We start from the raw sequence: 13207 nt of genomic DNA, 5'->3' as shown, positions 1-13207 counted from the left end.
TTTGACTGGAACAATTTGATTACCTTGAACGAGTGGACCAGGCATTTTTCTAAACGCAAATGTTTTCATACATAAAATTCCATGATAGCTTTTATTTTGCTTGGGTGCTCTCGCAATTTGAAGGTTTAATTTTTAAATAAAGTATTTCAGGGTATAAAGATTACGTTAATAAAAAAATACACATTACAAAATAAGAGACAAAAATTATTACTAACTATAATTTTTCTAAAACAGAATGCTATGAATGCAAAATCTCCTACTTCATATAACAAATGCTGCAATTAACTTCACGTGCTTTGTACCGCACGAATAAATGAATAAGAGAATCATTTATTCTTTTCAATTCCATACAATGGCATTTCATGAAATGACATTGGCATTAAAGGTGAATCCACGGGCGCATCACGCTCCGTAGCCTGTTGCGTCGTACCGCTACGCCGTAGCCCGTAGCTCGTAGCAGTTATCTGGCGGTGGGCGACGTTTCCGCTCGTAGCGCACAGCCTTTCATGCCGTGAAGCCTGCAAGCGTGAAATAATAATGGATTAACTTGGATTTAAAGTGATGTTTCGAACTTTTTTCGTGGTGAAAATTATGGAATGATCAGGTGAGCATTGAATTTGTTCTATATTTAAACTTTTAAAATATTTTAAGTTTCAAATCACGAATTTAATTTTTTAGGTTCAAATTAAATTTTAATACATAAATTAAATATGATAATAATAATGTTTCATAATTTGAAGTATTCTTTCTACTTTTACGTTCATAACTCGGTTGTTAATATCGTATTTTAAAAGTATTTCTACTTGCAACATTTTGATCAAATGTATGTTGGACTTTTATAATAGTTCCGTAAATAATTATATTAAGCGCGTAACTTAAAATAATGTGTTTTTTAAATTATTTTGAACTAAAAATAAAGCGAAGAAACAAATTATATAGCCGATTTTTATCGCGTATAGTTAATTAACTTTTCGCGATAAGTCTACAGTTAAAACGTCTGCGTTTTCAAAGCTATTTTAGCTCACTTGAACCAATTACTACCTTTACTTTTTGTTACTGAATAATTACTTTCTCTTACCTATTACAATATTATGTACTTAATCTTTAACCTAAATAAATATTGTAGCAGGTTTTCTGGCAGAGTAATTTATATTTGTATTTATTTGTATATGTATGTTTAATATATATAATATTATAGCTGGTGATTAAGTGATCTGACAGTTCTGCTATAATTCAAATTTAAAAAAGGAGAAGTTTTAAGAGAAAAGTAGAAATAAAAAATAAGTTTTATACTTAATAATTAAATTCACTTCAAATTTAGATTATGTTTTAATATTTTAATTAAAATCGCGAATAAAATGAAATAAAAGTACAGATAGTTTTATAAATGTATTGTTATAGCCAGGTAAGATTATAACAAAACCATAAAATTATAAATACTTTGGGGCCCTTTATTAGTATATCTTTGTTAACTTTACCGTAGAAATAATTCTAAAACAAAAGTCATCCCATTTTTTTTTTAAATCGAACTTCAAAATTGAAGATAACAAAAACGTTCCAGCTTAGCTGTTACGAGTATCCTACTAATATTATAAAGGCGAAAGTTTGTTTGGATGTATGGATATGTGGATGTATGGATGTTTGTTACTCTTTCACGCAAAAACTGCTGAACGGATTTTATTGAAACTTTACAATAATATAGCTTATACATCAGAATAACACATAGGCTACAATTTTAACTGACTTTCAAAATGGGGGAGGTGTTATGTTCGTTTTCTTATGTTCAACGATTACTCCGCCGTTTGTTAACCGATTTTCAAAATTTTTCTTTTGGTATATAGGGTATCATCCCAATTTGGTATTATATTCACAAAAGTGGTGATCTGATTAAGGATGCATAAGTAATCGAGGGAACTCCTCAAAATTTATATGGAAACATGTGGTGACTTCGGTTTCGTGAGAAGTATTCTAAGCATTTGCTACCAACAAGTAAGATTTTGCACCGAGGTATACTTGGTATACCGTGGTTCGGAAGGTGCTGAGAGAACTCCTGATTCTTTATAGATACAAGTTTGGGAATTTAGGCGTTGTTTTAAGAACGGAAAGCATATGCTACTATGCAAATTAAATTCATCATCATCATCACTACCATATTATACCATACATCGTCCCATGGTTATGACTTATAAGCCTGTAATGATCCTGTTATTGGTACTTTTCATAGTCTTTTAGATCGAGACTCGAGTTTGTCAAGCGATAATTCAAGAAAACCTATACTTAATATTATAAACCTGAAGAGTATGTTTGCTTGAACGCGCTAATCTCAGGAACTACTGGTCCGATTTAAAAACTTATTTCAGTGGTAGATAGCTAATTTATCGAGTAAGACTATATACTATATATTATTATCACGCTAAGACTAATACGACCGAAGAAACTCAGGAAAATGTGGGAAAAACGGGGGAAATATTAGAAATTACGAACTACTGGAGCAATTTTTATGGCAATATTTGACACAGATATAGAGTACACCAAGTGAAGGGAGTAGAAACATAAGAGATATTTTTATGGGAAAATGTACGGTTTCCGTAAAATTCCTAAATTACGCGGGCAAAGCCGCGCGGGACATCTAGTAGTATTATAGTTTAAAAACTCGGCCAAGCGAGAGTTGGACACGCGAACGAAGGGTTCTATACCAATTTATAGCAAAAACAGGCAAAAAATTGAGGTTTTCTTTATGGAAGCGTTTTATTTTTTAATTATTAATTTTATTTAAATTTTATTAGTCATTGTGAAAGTGAAAATATAATAATTAAGGATTTTGTGAGTTTTTCAACTGCCTACCTATTGCCGTTACTGACATCGAGCCAAAAGGCCAAAAAATCATGTTTATTGTTTGGGACAAAAGTTTAAATATTAATTTTATTTTGTTTTTAATATAATTATTTTATTCGTATAGGGGTAATTATTTAATTCTAACTAATGGCAGTTCTCGAGAAACAACGTGGAGACAAACAAACAGACGGACGGACAGACAATAACGAATTCTTAGTAATTTTTTACTAAAAGGTACGGAACCCTAAAAATTACTAATAATAATAAGAATATTATTATAACACAAATAGTGTACTGGAAAGTTTTATAGCTTTTGCACTGTGTGCTGCATAAATTAAAATACAATTATTTTAATATCAAACGGAGGCTACACCATTTAAAAACAATTTTATGCCACTTTGCCTTGAGAAAAAGTAAAACATATAATTTAAAACACAGTAACATGAGTGAAAGGCTCTGTCATGCATTTACCGAGCCCTATTTATGGTAATTTAATTTGTACCGTAATTTTGCAAAAATACCGTGCACTTTAAATAAAATTCACACTTTTATTCATTATTTTATTTTACATTTTATTTTATTTTTTATTATTTTATTTTTTAATTATTATTTTATTTTATTATATTATTTTACATTATTACATACAAACTTTCATCCCCTATTTTAACCCCTTGGGGTTGAAATTAATCAAAATCCTTTCTTCGCGGATGCCTTCGTCATAACATCTACTTGCATGCTAAATTTCAGCCCGATCCGTCCAGTGGTTTGGGCTGTGCGTTGATAGATCACCATGTCACCTTTGAGTTTTATAAATTTAGTTTCTGAAAACGTGTCTGTCTATTAACTCTGAACTGATTTTCATAAAATTAAGTAAGGAATACTTAAGTCCTGGCAAAGATCTTTTGATAGATAACGGCAAAATATCGTAGTAAACATGATGCAGCATCTCCTTTTTGTATAAAATTTTAGAATAAGTAAAATAAAGAAATTTACAAAAAAACCTACGGCTAATAAGATTTATTTGAAAAACTGAGGCTGCAACTTAAAATTAGTTACTAAAAAGGTCCGGATTTAATGCTAGTAATTATCTCGAGCGGTTAAACGGATTTTCGTCTATTAAGTCAAGTAACCCCTAGTATATCAAGCACGAGAAGGACTTTTCCCTCATTTTTCCTGAGAAAGGGTTGGAATTTGGAATGTATTTACTGGGGGTCCGATCGACTTATCTTTCCCCTCACGCTCTTCTCTCGAAAGGCATTTCGGTCACCGCTCGCAATTTGCTACGTGTCGATCCCCTGATAAAGAAATATAAACATTTGTTTTGTATTTGACGACCTCTGTGGCTCAGTGGTGAGCGCGTTGGTAGCTTAAGCCGGGGGTCGCGGGTTTGAGTCCCGCCGACGGAACAAAAAGTATCATATAATAAAAATCTTAAATATATGTATAGTATAAAAGAATTAAATATATTTCCGTTGTCTGGTACCTGTAACACAAGTCCTTCAGGTACTTACCACAGGGCCAGACTGACGTGGTGTGAAGCGTCCATAGATATTATTATTATTATTTCTTAAGTTTCAGCGATATTTTCAAAGTTTTTACGCTTATTTATTATTTATTTCGTCACGTTGGTAGTTCTGATTAAGTATATATAATTAATCATTGTAATCTAACAAGAAGGTCTTCATGAAAAAATAATTTCAATCCATATAAAGAAACCTATAAAATGGATTTTCAATTGTAACGGTAAAACTCGAAAACGGCTGAACGGATTGGGCTAATTTTAGTCTTAAAATATCCGTAGAAGTCCAGGGAAGGTTTTAAAGCGACATGAAGTTCACCGGGACAGCTATTTCTTGATGAATTTACTTATATATCTTTGATACTCTTTTGGATTTTTAACGAAATAAAAATGAGCAATTCCTATTCCTCTCAGCTATAATTGTAAAGTTCCGGATGTAAAAATTTGATGAAAAGAATTGTTTATTGCTGATTGTGCGCTGTGAAATACAAAGAGCTCTTTAAAACTAGTGCATTTGAAAAACACCAATACGGCTGCATAGTGTATTAAAATGTTCACTTTGTTTGCAACTCAAACAGTCAATACAATAGCGAACCTTTGTTTAAACGTCATCAAAGTATAGAGCTCGTTCCTTTTGAAAAAGAAAAAGATGTATATTTCTCGTACAAAAATAATAACAAAATACGTCTTTAATATCATCTAATTAGCACCTCCATCGTGGGTATCGCAGACACAATAGATTTTCAATTGTTATGCGGCAGCCGGCTGTCGCTTGGGGATTGATGGGTTCGACCTAAGTACTAATTAAAAATAATTATAAATTAATATCGTAAGTACATTCAAATATGTTATCGATAAAAAGCCCATTCGCTTAGTCATTGCACGCAACCTTAGCAATTAACATACTGGCGACAAAGTATCGCCTATGTGTCATGCGAAATAATTAATCATTCAACTTGTGACACGCTCTCGATCGCCTCTGAGCTGATACAAAGATTCATAATGTCATCAAAACATCATCATCATCAATACTAAAATGCCTCCAGCACACGGGTAATGTTTACAAATCTTCGTGTACCTTTTGTACTTTCCGTTGCTGCCGAATATATCTAAAGAATAAACATTAATGATTCATGAGAGTAAACAATTTTACAGGAGGCTCACTCACTCGTCTTATAAAATAATTAGGCACAATTTCATATCATGTGCCAACGTTGCAGTGGAATCCGAAATTCATTTCTGTAAAATTATATTTAAAAAATGTTAGCTTTTCCTATCAGCTAATTATGTTATCGATCAATTGTATGTTACTTATCAATTTATTTGTTTAAAAGCTTCTTTATACCAAACATACGTGTAAGAATATATTTTCATTTTACCTGATCCACCCATCCTTTTTAGGGTTCCGTACCTAAAGGGGAAAAACGGGACCCTATTACTAAGACTTCGATGTCTGACAGACAGACAGACAGACGGTCTGTCTGTCTGTCTTCAGGCGGTATCTCAAAAAGCGTTGTAGGTAGACTTCTGAATTTCTTACAGTTTATGTACTATCAGAGAAGTTGATTCCTATGCAAATCGGGGACCTAAGTAGTTTAGTTGCGTTACGTCAAACCCAGCTGACAGATCACAATTAACATTGAATTGACATATTCGACCAAATAACGTTGGTCTGTCAATTGCATAGGAATCAACTTCCTCGATGGTAGAATAAAATATGTTTCTGATTGCGGTCGTTAGTATTCAACTAGTTGCCTACTATTGTGTTTACGTGGCTGAATACATGACAGTACGTAAATTTTCTACCTATTCAAAGACAAGCTAAAGTGGCATTGTTAAATGTTCGTCTGTTCCTCGGCACGTAACACTATACTGCTGCTAAGCGAAATCATTATCCTGAGAACTTCCAATGCCAATTAAGAGTTTTATAGCGCACTTAAGCAACTGCAATTTACGATGTGCAAAATAAAATCGGAATCGAAAACTTGTAGAAATTGAACATAAAAATTCAAGGCTTTTCTAATTATGCCACGGTCAAGATATTAAGACAATTATTGCGATAGAAGAAACATAAATACCTGATACCTGAAATATACGAATTAGTATTCTCAAGTCATTTTACTTATAGGTAGACTATCAGGACTAAAGATCACCTATTCTAAAAACATATTATACTGACGTACTATCAGATAAGTCGATTCCTAGGCAGACGAGGGATCTATGTAGTTTTGTAGCATTACGTCAAACCCAGCCGATAGATCACAATAATTAACATTGAATTGGCATGATCCGACCCTCAGAACAGGAAAATAAGTCCAACTAAATGACGTATTATCTGTCAATTGCCTAGGAATCAATTTCCTCGATGGTACATCTGTATCGTCTTTCTGAGGTTATTTCCTTTTCTCCTTATAAAATCTTTATTTAAAGCAAATTATAAGTATATTATAATATTTAAAAATAAAATAATAATTAATCTTTGACGAGGAAATGGTGTTGCGGTGGAAACCTTCACTGTCATTGTAGACAGCTGACTTGCCCAGACTCGCTGCGAATGAATTCATAAACCATTTACAAACGAAATATTCATCATTACTATATCTATATCTATATATATGTATAAAACTCAAAGGTGACTGACTGATTGACATAGTGATCTATCAACGCACAGCCCAAACCACTGGACGGATCGGGCTGAAATTTGGCATGCAGGTAGATGTTATGACGTAGGCATCCGCTAAGACAGGATTTTGATAAATTCCAACCCCAAGGGGTTCAAATAGGGGATGAAAGTTTGTATATAACTTCTTAACGCGAGCGAAGCCGCGGGCAAAAGCTCGTAATATTATAAAGCTGCTGTAAAAGTTATTAGATTGTTGAATTTTGTTGCCCTTTAACATACCCTATAAAGGATATTAGTGTCGGAGTAATTATAATACTAAAGTCATGTCGCAAGCAAGTCTATTGTACAGTTCTATTCAATTTTTGTTTATTTTTGCGTGAAATTTCTAATAATATTAGGTTTTTCGCATTTTTACGTTTTTTTCGTAAAGTTTTCTTCAAAACAGGTTTTTTTATATAAAACCAGCCAGAAACATCAAATTAACACAACTTTCCTAACTTGGCAAAAGAGAAGGTGCTTCAAGAAGTTCATTTCATTAGCTTAATTTGATTACTTTTCCGAAGTTTCCTTAAAAGACTTTTGAGGTTTATAAATAAAAATTTGAACAAAAGTAATTACACTAAAATGACACATACTAATATTATAAATTAGACTAGCTGTCCCGGTGAACTTCGTGTCACTTTAAAATCTTCCCTGGACTTCTATGAATATTTTAAGACTAAAATCAGCCCAATCTGTCTAGCCGTTTTTGAGTTTTAGCGCGACTAACACATTTGGAAATCCATTTTTATATATATAGATGACGCCGGCAGTTCCGTTGTCATACATTTTCCCGGATAAATTTCCTATGACCTTTCTCAAAACTCAAAGTATCTCCATGCCTTTCAGCAAAATCGGTTCAGCGGTTTGGGTGTGAAGAGGTAACAGACAGATAGACAGACACGGATTATGAATTACTAGAGTTCGCCCAATGGCCGAAATTCGACCTTAGTGTCAAGGACATTAGGGCTACTACCTATATTTTGTAAAAGAATATTGACTTTATCATATTATTTATTTTTAACTCTTGACTCTGTGACCCAGCTGATCTCAGACTGGCCGTGTAAGCATTGTCAAATAGTATCTAAGATTCAATTTAAAAAAACCTGTAATCCATTTCCAATTTGTCAACATGTTGTCAACAGACTTCAACATTAAATAAAAGAGTATAATTTGTATGCATAGATTTGTCACTCAAAAATCTGTCATATCTTAAGTGTGAGTGTCGTAGTGTGTGTAATGTTTTATTTGTTAAAAAAATGCACTCCTTCACCATATAAACTATAACTGTGCAAAATTCCATTCACGTACGTTTCCCCATTTTTCGTCAAAAGGGATACAAAGTTTTTGGCTCACGTATTAATATATAGATTTTTATCACAATTATCAAAACATTACGATGTGCAAAAGCCAAACTTGTCAAAGTCATATTAATAAACTAGATAATGCGTGCAAACTATGTTGCGCCAGAATTGATTTATCGCGCGGGAACCGTGCTTTACTCCGGGATAAAATGTGTGCTGGGTAATTTCTCGGTACTTAGGGCTCCCCGCACACGGGCCACCGGCCACAACCGCAAAACGCCACCACCGGCATATTTCATTAAATATGCCGGAAAATATAAATTACCTGTAGTTTTCATACATTTTTTGACTCCGGCCGCCACACGCTACAACGATTCACTTTACGACCAATAGACTAGCTTAAAACGGCGTTTGTGGCTGTCGCGTGTGGCCCGTGTGCGGCGACACTTAAAATATCCCCATACCAAATTTCAGCAAAATCGGTTCAGCGGTTCGGGCGTGAAGTGGTAACAAACAGACAGTCAGGCAGGCACACTTTCGCATTAATTATAATAATAATATGGATAAATGTTTTGGTGAGGTTGAATTAATGAAAATGAATGAAAATTCTTTATAGCACCAAAATAACCATGACATACAATAAATCAGTTTGCCGTTGTGGATGATTTAGGTATTTTCAGATGAAGTAGTTACCCTTCGAACAATCCCTAGGACAGGTTACTTTATCTGTCCGAACGGTTGCCCAAAGACAAATGGAATTCTCGTGTTCCTCTGGTCTTTGGACTTAGCCAATCAATGATTACATTGGGTCTGTCTCACATCTGGGTTGGTATCATTATTTATATACGGATTTCCTCAAGTTTTCCTTACCTTTTCAACAAATTAACAATCTATATATATTTGATCAATTCCACCTCTAAAGGGTTAAAATAGGGGATGAAAGTTTTGTATACTTACAATAATACTTCTTAACGCGAGCGAAGCCGCGGGCAAAAGCTCGTAAGTAATAAATCTCAGCATCAAAGGATTTCAAGAGCTGATTTTGAAAGATAAAATATTACGTTGTATTAATATAGAATCAAAAATATTTTAAATGCTAACGTTTGTCTGTTTCTCTGTCTGTCTCTTAAGAGGATACATCAAGGGTGAGAGAAATTGAAAATAGGTATTTGAAAATGTATTGTTGTCTCACCAAGTTTAACATTAATTCATAAATCATAAAATATTATGCCTCCGACTGCATTTTATGATCCACTTTCTTCATCTTCATTTTTCTATGTTACTTTCTATTTATCCTGGCATGAAACTCGTAAGCAAGAATTTTTAATTAATTTATTTTATTTTCGACTTTTTAGTTGTAGCCATATAACCATTTTGATAATTAATCTAATACAATATTGAAAAACTACCGTATACCGTGCTGATATTTCTAAGTGTACCTACAATACGTTATAAATTATAATAGGTAAGTACATAGGTTTGGTACTGTTTCAATGTATGTTTCTAGTTTTAAGTACCAAATCATTGTTTTTTTAAATTATAATAGGTACATAGGTTTGGTACTGTTTCAGTGTATGTTTCTAGTTTTAAGTACCAAATCATTGTTTTTTTAATACTTTGCCATTGAATTTTCATCTTGTTTCAGTAATGTCAGTTAATTTTTAATTATGTAAATTTATCCATGCAGGCAGAATTTTTTCTAATTTTATTACTAGCGGTTCGCGGCTCCGCCCGCGTGGATGTCGGTGTGCGCTGCAAAAAGCATACCCAGGAAAGAGTCGGTCAGCAAAATGATTCCCAGGTCAATTCACAGACTCCAACACTTAAGTCACTAACATCGACGACGCAGTCATTATACGCAGGCTACACAGATTGTCCTCCACCCGCACGCGCATTATCGTAATATTTTAATTTCGCCATAATTTCAAAACCAAATGTCCAATTTTATTAATTCAAAGACCAAATATTATCTACATAAACTGTACTTAGTGATGAAATAATTTATTTTGCTAAGAATTAAAAGAATGAGTAAAATAAACGCGTTTAAATGTAGTTCAAAAAATTCAAGATTTTTAAGTAAAAAAATGGTTATTGTGCCTCACTCGACATAGATACGTATAGTGTGTCGCGGATTTTTTTGTAGAAGTTCTACAAATACTTAGAACATTTTATGGTTCTATCTTTTATAGTTTAGGCAGCGTAAGTAAAATAAGTAACTTTTCTGGTTGATTTTTTACACCTTGCGTCCGAAGAACCCAAATATCTTACGGAACCCTATTTTTTTCGAAAATAAAATTCAGCCTATGTTCAGCAAAAATAATGTAGAATTCCAATGGTAAAAGAATTTTTCAAATCGGTCCAGTAGTTTCGGAGCCAAACAAACAAAAAATCAAATCTTTCCACTTTATAATATTAGTGTAGATTTATCGTTCCATTTAATATTAAAACTGCAAGTTATAAACATATTTAGAATCAGTGTTTAAAATCCTTTATTTTGATACCCCACTCGATATGCTTGGTAGAATTTTTATTTTTTTTACCTCACAATATGTCGTCAAACATCTGCCATTTTGTTTTTTTTTAATGTCACCTATCTAAGAACACTTGCGTCATTAAGACAAATCTAACGATTCCTCAATTGTGAAAATCCGTTTAGCGGTTCTGGAGATACAAGGTAATAAAGAATACTACAAACATACAAGATACGCGCCAAAAACATAACCCTCCTGGCAGTCGGGTAAAAAATCATAACTCTACGGGCATTATCCAGGGAGGAAACAGGGGACAACGTTTGTATGGAAAAACGGCGCTATGGACTCCTCTTAACTCCACACGTATGGAGATGATTATGTGTTGGTATGGAGATAGTTTGTAATCCGGTAAAGGATATAAAAATTGTGCTTCATAATATTATGTATATTGATAATGTGACTAGCAACTAAGAAATTATTTAAAGTAAAAAACTTCAACAAAGTTTAAAAAAATACTCAATTTGCATAGAAGTTTTCTACAATTTAAATACTATACTACTGAGAGTAGTGACAGAGTAGACAGAATGATAGTGATATAACACTGGGCTTTATGACAATTCGTGCGAATTAACGTCGAGCGTCGCTTCAAAGCAGTAATGTTTTCCGACGCGAAACATTCTCACATTCCCTATTCTACATAATGTTCATGGCATATTTTTAGGGTTCCTTAGCCAAATGGCCAAAACGGAACCCTTGTAGATTAGTCATGTCTGTCTGTATGTCTGTCTGTCCGTCCGTATGTCACAGACACTTTTCTCCGAAACTATAAGAGCTATACTATTGAAACTTGGTAAATAGATGAAGTCTGTGAACCGCTTTAAGATTTCGATACAAAAATGGAACAAATATTAAAAAATTTAGGGGTCCCCATAGATACAACTGAAACAAAATTTTTTTTTCACTTAACCTATGCGTGTAGGGTATCTATGGATAGGTCTTTAAAAATCATATTGAGGTTTCTAATATCATTTTTTTCTTACCTGAATAGTTTGCGAGAGAGACTCTTCCAAAGTGGTAAAATGTGTCCCCCCCCCTCTAACTTCTAAAGTAGGGGCATGAGAAGTCTAAAAAAAATATATGATGTACATTACTACAAAAACTACCAACGAAAATTGGTTCGAACGAGATCTAGCCAGTAGTTTTTTTATACGTCATAAATGGTAAACCATAATTTATCTTTCATTAAATCAACTGAAATATGAAAATAAATCAAAAACCTCTTAATTTCATAAAATAAACCTTATTGCTGCTGCGGAACCCTTCATGGGCGAGTCCAACTCGCACTTGGCCGGTTTTTTGTTTTTTCTTCCTTTCGAATAAACTAATAATATTTCTTAGGCCATTACAATTTTCGGTCACTTAAAATGAGGCAATAAAACCAAAATATTATGTCGATAAACTCGCGCCGCCTATGTAATTTTTACAATTAGTGATAAATACTGATTCCAATACCCACTGGACACGTACAGCTACTAGCTAAGAATTAAAATTCAAATTCTAAGCTAAGAAGGATCTAAACTATCTAGCTAGCTAAATAATACAGTCCCACAATATTAGTTAGCTAGCCAGCTTAGCTGAAGGCTGATAAACTCTGATGTGTGTGTGCCCAAGCTAGTTACCTTTTGTAACTCTGTGATGTATTTCAACCTTTTAATCATACATCAGTAATTTACAGTAAACGGCCAATTTCCCCGCCAAATTCAAAATAAGCCGCCATTTTAGGGCGCCAGTAATGGCTAATATTACGTTGTTTAGTGACGCAACATGCAGATGGTCGCCCGCAAACCCAGCCGTTTTGTAATTTAATATTACAATTTATACAGTGTGCAATTAAACCTTCAAAATTTTTCCAGGGCTTAGGTATCATTAGGAGAGTCCATTTAACCAAAAAAAATTAGGTGTTATTTTTTTTAATTACATATTATCCCATTCAAAATCGTTGCAGAATGGACACTCGCGGCGGTGGGTATGAGGGGGGGGGGGGGGTGACGCACGCGCGGGGGCAAGTCACGCGCGGGCGATGCGTCGTGTCTTGTAGTGTTTTTTAGTATAACTTTCGAAAGCTATTTCTCAACTTATTAGTACTGGGTGATTATAAAAGAAAAATACGTGTATTTTTATTTTTAACAAGGATCAGTATATCAAAATTTGGCAGGAAGATTTAGTTGCACCCTGCATATTATTATTTATTATAATATAAAATTTAAAACAATGTTCTAAGCCATTTCATGAAAAGACTCAGATAATTGAGAGTAGAAGAAGGAGGCTTTTACTAGTGAAAATGATGCCTTTTTAAAGCTACCGGCTTCGAAATACAGATTATTATAGTTAAGTGACACAAAATACACAGGGTCAT

General features: G+C 33.6%; 1 protein-coding gene across 3 annotated transcripts in view; it reads left to right on the top strand.

Annotated features, from left to right (window-relative positions):
• The first annotated feature begins 480 nt into the window (after nucleotides 1-480).
• The window catches only part of LOC121726779 (muscarinic acetylcholine receptor M5), a 51763-nt gene continuing 39036 nt past the window's right edge, over nucleotides 481-13207 (top strand). For all 3 annotated transcript variants that reach the window (XM_042114288.1, XM_042114290.1, XM_042114287.1), the window contains exon 1: nucleotides 481-604. The gene's annotated coding sequence lies outside the window, so the exon portion shown is untranslated. The remainder of the gene's footprint in view (nucleotides 605-13207) is intronic.

The sequence above is a fragment of the Aricia agestis genome, chromosome 5, assembly GCF_905147365.1.
Source record: "Aricia agestis chromosome 5, ilAriAges1.1, whole genome shotgun sequence".
Taxonomy (NCBI): Eukaryota; Metazoa; Arthropoda; class Insecta; order Lepidoptera; family Lycaenidae; genus Aricia; species Aricia agestis.
This window is presented reverse-complemented; position numbering and strand designations above follow the sequence as displayed.